This window comes from Diadema setosum, chromosome 4, assembly GCF_964275005.1.
Source record: "Diadema setosum chromosome 4, eeDiaSeto1, whole genome shotgun sequence".
Taxonomy (NCBI): domain Eukaryota; kingdom Metazoa; phylum Echinodermata; class Echinoidea; order Diadematoida; family Diadematidae; genus Diadema; species Diadema setosum.
Window position 1 is genome coordinate 24,609,413 of NC_092688.1, and position 12,709 is coordinate 24,622,121.

The following is a 12,709-nucleotide window of genomic DNA, read 5'->3' on the forward strand; positions in this document are numbered from 1 at the left end:
CAGGCGTTACAATTAAAATCATGCTCATTTTTGCACACATGCTTTGAGAAGAGTTTATTAAGACTATCTGCAAATTTTGTTACTAAACACCGTTCAAAAGTTATGCTACTTTCATTTGGGGGTAAACATTTTTTGTTGTGTTTAGTATTATCCATATTTCTATTTCTTCATGAATAACAGAGGGTAGCAATAAGTGTTCCTATATTTGTATAAAGGACTTTATAATAACTTTGATAAAAAGTGATATCATATCACAATGCCAAACTGATGCTTACGTTTTTTACGGTAATGCTATTTGTTCATTATCCAGAGTTCTTGAATTAATTTCTTTCAAAGGCTACTGTCTTACAATAAAAATATACTTTACTGAGACGGGAGTGTTCTTGTTTATTCGGTGTTAAATATGAACGACAGTTAATGACATAACAAGCTGAATGAAAATGTTTTATTTGAAGTGTTTTGATTGTGGCAAGTTCATGTACATATGCTTATATTTGAGTCCTCATATCTCACCCAAACTTATATAAGACAGTCCCGGAGAAATATTATTAATTGTTTTTTATTTTTCTGCTTTAAATACATGTGTATACAATGGAAACTCAGTATAACGAGGTGCTAGGGACCATCAAAAATACATGTACCTTGTTATAGCAGTAATCTAGTTTATATAGCAGGTTTATTAAACAAGTTATAGAGAGCTGGGACCGAATTTTTACATCTTTTTTATCAGGAGTTTTGTTATATCAGATCTCTTTTTACCGAGTTTCCACTGTATAAACTACATGTAGATGTTTTATGAACACATTTTAATATTGTGGGAAATGGTTGGTACAACCCTACTGAAACAAAGGACACTAAAAGATGGTAATGACTTGTTGAGGATGAATCATGTCCTTTAATCATATGAGTGTTGCTGCTTCTAATTTTCCTTTAAAAGCACTGGTCTTGAATATATACGCCCTGAACAGTAATTGCTACACAAATATTATATGACTATACAATAACGTACCTACATGTAACTTGCATACTGTGTGTCAACTATTTACACACCTTTTTGAGCAATGTAAAATATAATGTAAGGCCCTCATGTTTTTTTCTGACTGTAAATAACCAAACAATTAAATAACACAGAATAGTCAGACCATGTGTTCACAAAATATCCTCTTCGGGGTTTATAAATGCCTTATAACCATGCTGTTCGAGTGTTTTATTGCTTTCCATTAGCCATATTTATATTTTCAAGACCATACCTTTTAACCTCTATGACATTATATCAATAAAACTAATTGAATTGCACAGTGTGGATAGACCATGTTACTGTAGCTACACAGCTAACTGTTGCTCAGCCGTATCAGATATTTTCAAATCTTTGACCATCATCATAATAAATAAATCCTCGCTCTGATAGTAAAGTATGCAAAGAGTCTGTGTGAAATGATTCTTTATGTGTGTTTGCAAAGTTACCACATAAAAAATTATATCATTACTTTAACAATGGATGACTGGATCATTAGACTTTTTTGTATTTTAGATTATTCTTTTGATACTGAGACATTGGCATATAAATCATTAATTTTTCAAGATATCCTATTGACAACCCTTCTATGGTTGAATTGTGCACAGTCATACATGTACATTAAAAACTACAGATACATAGGCCTCCGCCTTCTGCGAAAACACTGTACCTGCACGTACATAGAGTTGGCAGCCTATATGGTAATAAAACCTTCCTCTAAAACAACCAATATAACATTAACTATGGCAAACTGTTACAGCCAAAACCTTAGATAAAAATATAAACATCAACACATACCAAATACGCAACTAGAGTGCTGATTTTAAACAATGGTATGTGCAATCACCATAAGATCAAACCTACGAAACCTTTCGAAAAATACACATCATTCCAAAGCCTTTATTACCAAATCGTATACATAGGCACGTACCATTCTGCTTGAAACATGAAATATAAGACATTGGCATATAAATCATTAATTTTTCAAGATATCCTATTGACAACCCCTCCTATGGTTGAATTGTGCACAGTCATACATGTACATTAAAAACTACAGATACATAGGCCTTCGCCTTCTGCGAAAACACTGTACCTGCACGTACATACAGTTGGCAGCAAAATTATTCAACCCCTTTCACATTTTGGGCATAAAATAGCACTACAAATTGTGCTGTAAAGTATGAAATATTCATAACAAGACATCATAAAACGCAGTGAATTGTATGTCGTATGCAGAGATGCCAACCATTACGTAATATGCATGAGGTCAAAATTAAAATATGAATAGCTCAACTGCTGAACAATAGTGAAAGATGCGTAACAACAATGACCATTCTAACATCAATGAACTGGTGATGAAAGCCTTGAATTCATATGGAAATACACATCATGCATATTCCGTAACGGTTGGCATCTCTGCATATGTAAGGGAAACATAATCTTTGTTTTCCACATGCTATCCAATTGAGATCATTCATGCGTAAAAAAATGATATATTTTGCAAACTTATGTACATTTTCTTGGATTTCTGTGATTATTGGAGCGTTACTTGCAAGCCAGCCCTTGAATATAGGCTCATAAGTCATTTTCTTGAAAGCTGACATGATATTGTATAATTTGATGTCTAATTTCAAATATTTTGGTAGGTATTACTATATTTATAGACATTTTTCAAAGAAAAACTGTTTCATTTTTGTTGCCACGTTGACTTTTGTACACAGATTATATTTTCATCAAAATTTTATTTTTTATTTCTTCATGAAAGAAATAGAAACAACTCCAGATACTAGAATTGTGTATTAAATTAAAGGGTATTGTCACATCTCTCAGAAAACATACAAAATCATTTGTGATCATTGGTGGTTTGCAAGTTACGCTTCAATAATCACACAAAGGTAAGAAAATATACATTATTTTACATAATGGATCATATTTCTTCATGCAAAAATGAGCATGATTTTAATTGTAACGCCTGAATGGTCACACATGAAACAAAAAAATATCACTTTTTTAAAATCACATATGAATCCATTTTGGGGATAAAAACTGAACAAATAATGGGTAAAACCTATACTTGGATGGATGTGTATTAGTGTCTTTTTGTTATGTTATCAATTATCACACTCTATCCTACTAATCTAGGCACTTTTTACGATCCGATTGCAAAACTGACTTTTTTTTGGCGAAAAATGCACTTCCCAATATTTTCACGAAAATCAAGCTTAACCCACCAAAAGGCGTTAAAAAGAGTTGCTTTCCTTGAAAATATGTCCATCCATGCGCAAAACTAATGGTCAGATGAATAGGAGTCTGAAGATTGGTATAAAAGCAAAATTTTTACTTTTATTGTACACGAGAACCATAATTTTAATAATTTTTGGTACATATGGTGCTCGTAAAAATACCCTTGTGACTTTACAAAAGTGACATTTTTTCTTGACCATTGTTCATTCATGAATATAGGATTATGCTGATTTTTACACATACGATAACAATATAGTTGATTAATATCACCTGCAAATTTTGTTACTTGACACTTCCCCGTTAAAAAGTTATGTCACTTTCCTTAGGGGGTAAAAACTTTTTTGTTGTGTTTATATGCAGATCATTTTAAGCAATGTGGTGAATATGTGAATTAAAAATAACCGGATCAGACGCTTCAGTCTTCTAGTCTTCTTTGAAGAGAGAAAAGATGTCATTATGGGGAAAGATATGAATAAGTCTTAGTTGCTGATCCAAGCACTGTAGAAAAATATCTACTTGTGTTTTTCATCTAATATCAAAATACACATGCAATTAATGCAAAATACTCTGATTAAATCATCCTCAGCAAGTGCATTCTCAAAGTATGATATAGGTTCAGTCCTTCTTCGCTATTCTGCGGTACAGGTAGTTGTTCTTCAGTCATCAGGATCGAGCAAAGGTCAAATATGTCTCTGTCACAAGGGTACTGACTTTTGAAAGTACATTCTTCCTCGCATACTTCAACCTCATCGTTTTCCAACTGGACAAGAAAATCCTGTGTTCCATACACCTGGGGTGTCCTGTACATCACGTTGGGGCGACCAAATGGTCCACACTGGTTCCTTGATTGGCTGATTCTATGAGCGTTCCATTCCTTAGCAACCTTGTCCAGTTCTTCCTGTTCCATATACAAAGAAGAAGAAAATAATAAATATTAGTATTATATATAAATATTTGATAAAAATATACTTTTTCATTTCTTTCAGGATTTATCGCTAACATATTTTAAGAGATTTCAGCTGACAAGTATGTTCAGTTATGGAGTGGGTTATCCATGGTGAAGTACTGAGAAAATATCAAAACCCTCCAATGGCGTAGGTAGGATTTCATTTCAGGGGGGCGGTAAGGATGAGCACGCGAAGCGTGCAAATTACATACCGCGCGCGCCCTAGGGGGAGGTTGCAGGGAGCGGGGGGGGGGGGGGGTTAACTCTCGCGTTTTTATATTAAGCAACGTAATGATAATAATCATAATCACAATAATAACAAGGAAAAGTAGAAATTACGCGGTGCGTAACATATGTCCCCGCCGGAAGTAGCATTTTGTAACAAAATGTGCAATATAGGTAAAAAATCAAGGTCAAAGGTCAAAGGAGTCAAAGGTCAAAATTCTGTGTAGAAGTTTTGAAGCCCTCACCTAGTGCCATCACATAAAGCAAATGGAATCGAAATTGGGTTAGAAATGGCAAAGGAGTAGCATTTTGTAGCCAATGTACAATATAGGTCAAAAATCAAGGTCAAAGGTCAAAGAAGACAAAGGTCAAAATTCTGTGTAGAAGTTTTGAAGCCCTCACCTAGTGCTATCACATAAAGCAAACGGAATCGAAATCGGGTTAGAAATGGCGAAGGAGTAGCATTCTGTAGCAAAATGCACAATATAGGTCAAAAATCAAGGTCAAAGGTCAAAGAAGTCAAAGGTCAAAATTCTGTGTAGAAGTTTTGAAGCCCTCAACTAGTGCCATCATATAAAGCAAACGGAATTGAAATCGGGTTAAAAATGGCGAAGGAGTAGCATTTCGTAGCAAAATGTACAATATAGGTCAAAAATCAAGGTCAAAGGTCAAAGAAGTCAAAGGTCAAAATTCTGTGTAGAAGTTTTGAAGCCCTCACCTAGTGCCATCACATAAAGCAAACGGAATCGAAATCGGGTTAGAAATGGCGAAGGAGTAGCATTTTGTAGCAAAATGTACAATATAGGTCAAAGGTCAAGGTCAAAGGTCACGACTGAAATTCTGTGTAGAAGTTTCAAAGCTCCCATGTAGTGCTATCATATAAAGCAAACAGAATCAAAATTGGCTCATAAATGACAGAGAAGTAGCAAATTGAAGATTTTGATCACACACGGACGCACACACGGACACACGGACGGACGGACGGACACACGGACGGACACACGGACACACACACGTACGGAGCCCGTTTCATAGTCCCCTGCTCGAACTCGTTCGGCGGGGACAATAATAATAATAATAATGTTAATAATAATAATTATAATAATGACAACAACTGGATTTTATGGCGTCTTTTCCAGAGGATACAAGGCGCTATTTTCCAGCTATCCCGTGACATAAGATTGATTGTGATTGGTTTAAAAAGGGGCCCTTTTCAAATTTTATGTTTAGTGCACAATGTTGGTAAAAGTTGAGCCATGAAATATAAATTTATTTTATTTTGTTATTTTGGGATGAATGCAGAACATACCCCCATCCAAATATTGAAGGCTTAAGTGAGCTATTGGGATCGCTCGACCTCGACCAACACTTCTAGAGCTGGTTAACAGCATGAACACATATCAATTTACCTGAATTAGATTCATGAAACAAAACTGCAGCAGTGACTTGTCCAGGTGATCTCCAGTAAAGTGACCTTGATCTTTCACTTGTCCAAACATGTTCAGCCAGAACTGTATAGAGTGCTTTCTAAGGACGCCCCACCAACTCTCTATTCTTTGGTTATGCTGGCTCGTTCCTTGCATAAAACTCTTTTCAGACGCAAGTGGGTCGTCACCATTTCTGCGCAGAAATTGTTGCATTTGGCGGACAGTGTTATTCTCTGTTCCAAAATCTGATCGAATGACACGAGGACATCCCATCTCTTTCCTAACCGTTTGCATGTAGTATTCAGCTATTACTCTGGGATTACTGTTTGTCGTGTAAGCTTCTAGCCAAACTACCTTCCTTGAATAGCCATCTACACATCCATTAATGCAGATTCCAAAAGGTTTCAATTTGTCATAGGAGTCTAGATGCCATATAAAGTTTGGTCTCCGTCCTCGATATAAACGCCTTCGTAGCCTTCTACGTGATCGGTATTCAAGACCTATTGGGTCTAACACTCCGAGTAGATGCCGAACAGTTTCTTTGTCAATGTTGATACCATTTTGGATGCATTTCAGGTGCATCCATCGATAGCCATGTAAGCACCCTGAACTCTGAAGTTCCTGTAGAATAAAGCAAGCTACATCTAACTCATCAGTATGGTTTTTACGACGATAAAGACCAAGGTCTCGCAACTTTCTGTTCAGTGTTCGTTTGCTTATCGCTACATTGTGATTGAACAAAAGAGAAGCAATGATTTCGTTGTAGTTATATCCTAAATTAAAGTAATTCCGAACCAAGCCTGCACATTCCATTCAACCACAAGAAGTTCCTCTTCCAAAGGATCGTGAGATACATTGAAAATGTAAAAAGGTATAGCTATAATGCAGCTCCAGATGTCCTGTCCTGCACGCTTGACCGGCCATCAGTAATGGTTATGTATTTGTAACAACGTGATTTTCGTTAATAGAACGTAACATGCAGACTACGGTAATCTGTAATAACAGATTATAATCTGTTATTACAGATTATAATCTGTTTAAACAGATTAGAAGAAATACCGTAATCTGTTTAAACAGATTAGAAGAAATACTGTAATCTGTTTAAACAGATTAGTAGAATTACCGTAATCTGTTATTACAGATTATAATCTGTTATAACAGATTAGTAGAATTACCGTAATCTGTTATTACAGATTATAATCTGTTTAAACAGATAAGAAGAAATACCGTAATCTGTTTAAACAGATTAGTAGAAATACCGTAATCTGTTATAACAGATTATAATCTGTTTAAACAGATTAGAAGAAATACCGTAATCTGTTTAAACAGATTAGTAGAAATACCGTAATCTGTTATAACAGATTATAATCTGTTTAAACAGATTAGAAGAAATACCGTAATCTGTTTAAACAGATTAGTAGAAATACCGTAATCTGTTATAACAGATTATAATCTGTTTAAACAGATTAGTTGAAGTAATGTAATCTGTTTAAACAGATTAGTAGAAATACCGTAATCTGTTATAACAGATTATAATCTGTTTAAACAGATTAGTTGAAGTAATGTAATCTGTTTAAACAGATTAGAAGAAATACCGTAATCTGTTTAAACAGATTAGTTGAAGTAATGTAATCTGTTTATACAGATTAGAAGAAATACCGTATTCTGTTATTACAGATTATAATCTGTTATAACAGATTAGTAGAATTACCGTAATCTGTTATTACAGATTATAATCTGTTATAACAGATTATAATCTGTTTAAATAGATTAGAAGAAATACCGTAATCTGTTTAAACAGATTAGTTGAAGTAATATAATCTGTTTATACAGATTAGAAGAAATACCGTAATCTGTTTAAACAGATTAGTAGAAATACCGTAATCTGTTTAAACAGATTACAATCTGTTTAAACAGATTAGTTGAATTACTGTAATCTGTTTGAACAGATTAGTAGAAATACCGTAATCTGTTATAACAGATTATAATCTGTTTAAACAGATTAGTTGAAATAATGTAATCTGTTTAAACAGATTAGAAGAAATACCGTAATCTGTTTAAACAGATTAGAAGAAATACTGTAATCTGTTTAAACAGATTATGGTATTTCTTCTAATCTGTTATTACAGATTATAATCTGTTATAACAGATTAGTAGAATTACCGTAATCTGTTATAACAGATTATAATCTGTTTAAACAGATTAGAAGAAATACCGTAATCTGTTTAAACAGATTAGTAGAAATACCGTAATCTGTTATAACAGATTAGTAGAATTACCGTAATCTGTTATTACAGATTATAATCTGTTTAAACAGATTGGAAGAAATACCGTAATCTGTTTAAACAGATTAGTAGAAATACCGTAATCTGTTATAACAGATTATAATCTGTTTAAACAGATTAGTTGAAGTAATGTAATCTGTTTAAACAGATTAGAAGAAATACCGTAATCTGTTTAAACAGATTAGAAGAAATACCGTAATCTGTTTAAACAGATTAGTAGAAATACCGTAATCTGTTATTACAGATTACAATCTGTTTAAACAGATTAGTAGAAATACCGTAATCTGTTATTACAGATTATAATCTGTTTAAACAGATTAGTAGAAATAGTAGTTTTTTTCTCCGTGGCACTAATGGTCTTTCGTACAAATGCAAACCTCACCTTTAGATTGTAAAAGTGAAGGTGAATAAATACATTTCTGCACATTAGTGAAAGAGCAAATTTCTATGGTTTTCAGTTATTGAGTAATGTTTCATGAAAAAAATATTGGTGAATGTCATGTACATGTATTCATGCTTGTGAAACTGTGTGTGCATGGGTGTGTTATCCTTGCTCTTTTTTTTTCCAGTGTCAATGTATTGCTAATACATATGTATACATGTTTTGAACGTATGTTTGACTGATGAGATGAAATTCAGATGAATTCATTTCATTTCAAATGAGTTTGTGATGCACATTTTCAATGCAGATAGGTAACGTACCTTTAAGAATGGTGCCAGTGAAGCACCTTACCAGCACTGCATGTGAAACACAACAAAAATACACAGACATCAATTCACATACTACATTCTAAGAAAAAAAAAAGAAGGTTCTTTTGAGCACTATTAAATGGTTCTCAGCACTGTCACAATAGCGACACCTTTTTTGGAGCCTGTGAGAACCTTTTTTAAATGGTGCCTGTCAGCACCTTTTAACAATGGTGACCATTAGAACCTTTTCCAATGAAATGGTTCTCATGAGCACCTTTTGAAAAGAGTCAAAAAGGTGCCCATCTTTAGTCAAAAAGGTGCCCATGGGCACCTTTTAAATGGTACTCACGAGCACCATTTCATCGGGAAAAAGGTTCCAATGGGCACCTTTTGCAAAAGGTGCCGACAAGCACCATTTAGAAAAGGTTCTCACGAGCACCTAAAAGGGTGTCGCTATTGTGACAGTGCTGAGAACCATTTAATGGTGCTCAAAAGAACCTTTTTTTCTTAGAGTGTACGCCTTACGAGGCATTCTTATGAAAGACGTCAGAGCCCTCTTTGAACGATTTAAGGCGTTCTTACAATCATCGTAAGAATTTGAGGCTTCTAGAATTGTCTCTCGACCCTACAAAATCTTGCGTAGTTCTTACGATGTTCGTATGACCGCCTTACGAAGAGAGGGTTTCGTACAAAGTTAAAACAAATCTTGGACAAGACCATCGACCAGGCTACGAACTTACGAACGGTTTACGAACGGTCTACGAACGGTCTACGTACTCTGGTTTCGTACGGTGTTCGTAGCAGTTCTTTACGGTATTTGTGACCAAGCCATTAGCTCTTGCCAGGAGGCACGTTCGGGCAGTAAAGATCACAATATAATTTTCGCTGCCCGTTTTATTATCATCGTACTATAAAGATGAATTAATTATTAATGTTAACATGGTTGCCGGAGAGTAACATGCTTACACACTCTTCATAAAAATGACTTTTTTGAGTATTTCCTCTCATATTTACTAGTATGTAATCATGTGTATGAATATCTCACAAAATCCATATATTCAAATGCACACTTTCACTTCCACATTGACACATAATACAGTAAACATACGGGATACATGCTATTGGTGCTGAGTACAGAGCAATTGACTTTTCTCTGTAATGGAACGGTTTAAACTTTTTTCTAAGTCTGATGACTGGGAAATGTCCCTTGCCTACCTCCGCAGCGTTCTGGTAGATGTGATACGGGTCCTCTCGATGAACAGTGACTTCTCTGCAAATGTTGTCATAGTAGCTTGGGAAAGGGTGACCCTCTGCTCCAGTGTCAGTACATATTTCACTAGTTTTGTTCAATACAACATGATCCGTAGAGCTCACATTTTGGTTTGTAGTATCTACAGGATGCACCTGCAGTTGTCTATTGTTTGGCTGATTTAAAGTTTGTGATGATCTACGTCTGTAAAGGCAATCATAAGAGACACACACGGTCTTGAAAGAAAAAAAGCAGAACATAAACCACCAATAATACAATTTTAAGATGGGCTGGAAACATTACTTTCCAACATCAAAAACAAATACTTGTGGAACAAATGAATGTTCAACTTATTTTGATTTCTTCCGAAGAAAAGACATAACATGTCTAGTAAAATATTGTGTTTGAATATCAAAATCCATTTATAACCTTTTACATATGAAAATTGCGTTTTCGAAGGCTCCATACACATGCATTTCCTGTTGTTACTCAAAGTTTCAAGCATTAATTACATGATTTTAGAATATTAAAAATGACAGAACAATCGCCCTAATATCGAACAAATACACATTAGTACTATAATTAGGGTGGGTGGCAATGTAGATTACCTTCCCGCAGTAATCCACAAAGATCCACTTCCAACACACTCACTCACTCACACACACACACACACACACACGCACACACACGTGTACACGATATCTGGTACACTCACCTTTTCTTGTGGTGCCTGCCCAATACCATGAGTAGAATGGCCAGAAGTATGGCAACAACACCCAGAAGAGCTGCCGTTGTAAATATAGCAGCATCTTTCTCAGGAACTTCAGGAGCTGAAATGCAATTCAATACAATAAATATTTGCTACCCTTTGTAGAAAAAAAAAACCACACACATTGCATTGGAAAACGAAATATTTCTTTGTTCTTCACAATAATCCTGTTATGAGCGCACGTTATCGTATCATCAACAAAATAATCCTGATATGAAAGCCCACAGATGCAATGTCCTAAAAACACTACATTGCACCTGAAAGGATAGGACACCAAGAACGCACTTTTGAGAAATTACTATTACATGATATGAAATCACTCTATTTTAAATCACTATATATTTTGTCGTCTCTGATGTATTAATTTCATATTGATCAGGTTTACGCGATGATACAGGTTCCCATGCTGGAAACCTCTGTTTCATTTTAGACCTGTACGCATGAAAACTTTGTGTGTGAGTGTGTGTGTGTGTGTGTGTGTGTGTGTGTGTTTGTGTCTGTCTGTCTGTATGTGTGTCTGTGTGTTGGTGTAAAGATAAATCTGCTTTAATACAATAATGAACATGAATTAAAGGGACTGGGGAGGAGTGTTCGGTTGTGCAAAACATGCGAAAGAGAAGGTGTTTTGGGTATAAAATGAAAGGTAGATATGTAACTTAACATGTGTCAAAATATCTTGGAAATCGGAATCTTCTCAAATGTTTTAAAAAGCGAAAAACAAAACATACTTCTCTGGAAAAAGATCCTTCGATACGATGGCGATACGTATCTGAATTGCGGACCACTGTCTGTTGACTGCGAACATCAAGCCAACTTACAGCGAAATCAAGCCAACATGCCGAGTGAGCTGCGGAACTACTAGTAGTTTAGTAGAGCAAGCTAGCTCTACGGCTGGCTGTGCCTATGGGCGCGGCGAGCGCTGGCCGCACTTCACTGCACTTGCCATAACTCGCATCATACACAGTGTGCAGTGCTTCTAAGCTCGAGCTGTACGATCTTGCATGCTGCGTGTGTATAGGACCTACAGTCAATAAAGTTAGTGTTTGTGTTTTCATTCGATGAGAGCGCTAACCTAAAATCAAAGGACTCCTCCGATTCTGATTCACATGTCCTTCTTCCAAGATACTATGAGAGCTAGTTCTATCGTCGGAAGACTCGGTATGCTACGTATCCTAAAAGCCATCAAACTCCATTTAGAATACAAGATTCTTCATTGAGAACGCGGTACAGTACTACGTAGCCCGACCAGACGCCGGGCTATTTATACAGCGACTAGACTGGGCTGTGCGTGTACGTACTTTTCCGGGTAAGGACACAGCCCAGTACAGTAGCTGCCGTGCTTCGTACGGCGTCTGGTCGGGCTACGTAGAAAAAAAAAGAAATCAACAAAATCTCAATTATTGATTACAATTACATGAGACACGCCACACAAACTGGTTGTGTTATTACATGTACATGTTATTTAATACAAGTATATCTTAAACTTTTCATTTACATTGTCAAGAAATGCAATCTTCATGGCAAACCCATTTTTTTTTTTTAATAGGTCTTCAAAGATTTGAAACACAAGTAGGCTAGAGAAGTACCATGTTGCCGTATATCTAAACTTGCATTGGATCTAACCAATAGTTCATTTTTATTACCATACCGGTACAACTTGTCATGTATTTGTAATTTCAAATGTGACTTAGTTGTAACATTTATTGTGGATGATTTTCTTCACAACTGACACATGCACTGAATACTATAGGTTAGAAAGTTGGTCATTGGTATGGCTTAGGCCTACCTGGTACATATTTTCTGTACCGGTATGAATAGGGTTAATTGGAATTATTTCACAGATACACACAAAGATGTTG

General features: G+C 35.4%; 1 pseudogene; it reads right to left on the bottom strand.

Moving 5' to 3' along the window:
- Nucleotides 1-3,830: 3,830 nt before the first annotated feature.
- On the bottom strand, nucleotides 3,831-6,236 carry LOC140227969 (uncharacterized; annotated as a pseudogene).
- Nucleotides 6,237-12,709: the final 6,473 nt, after the last annotated feature.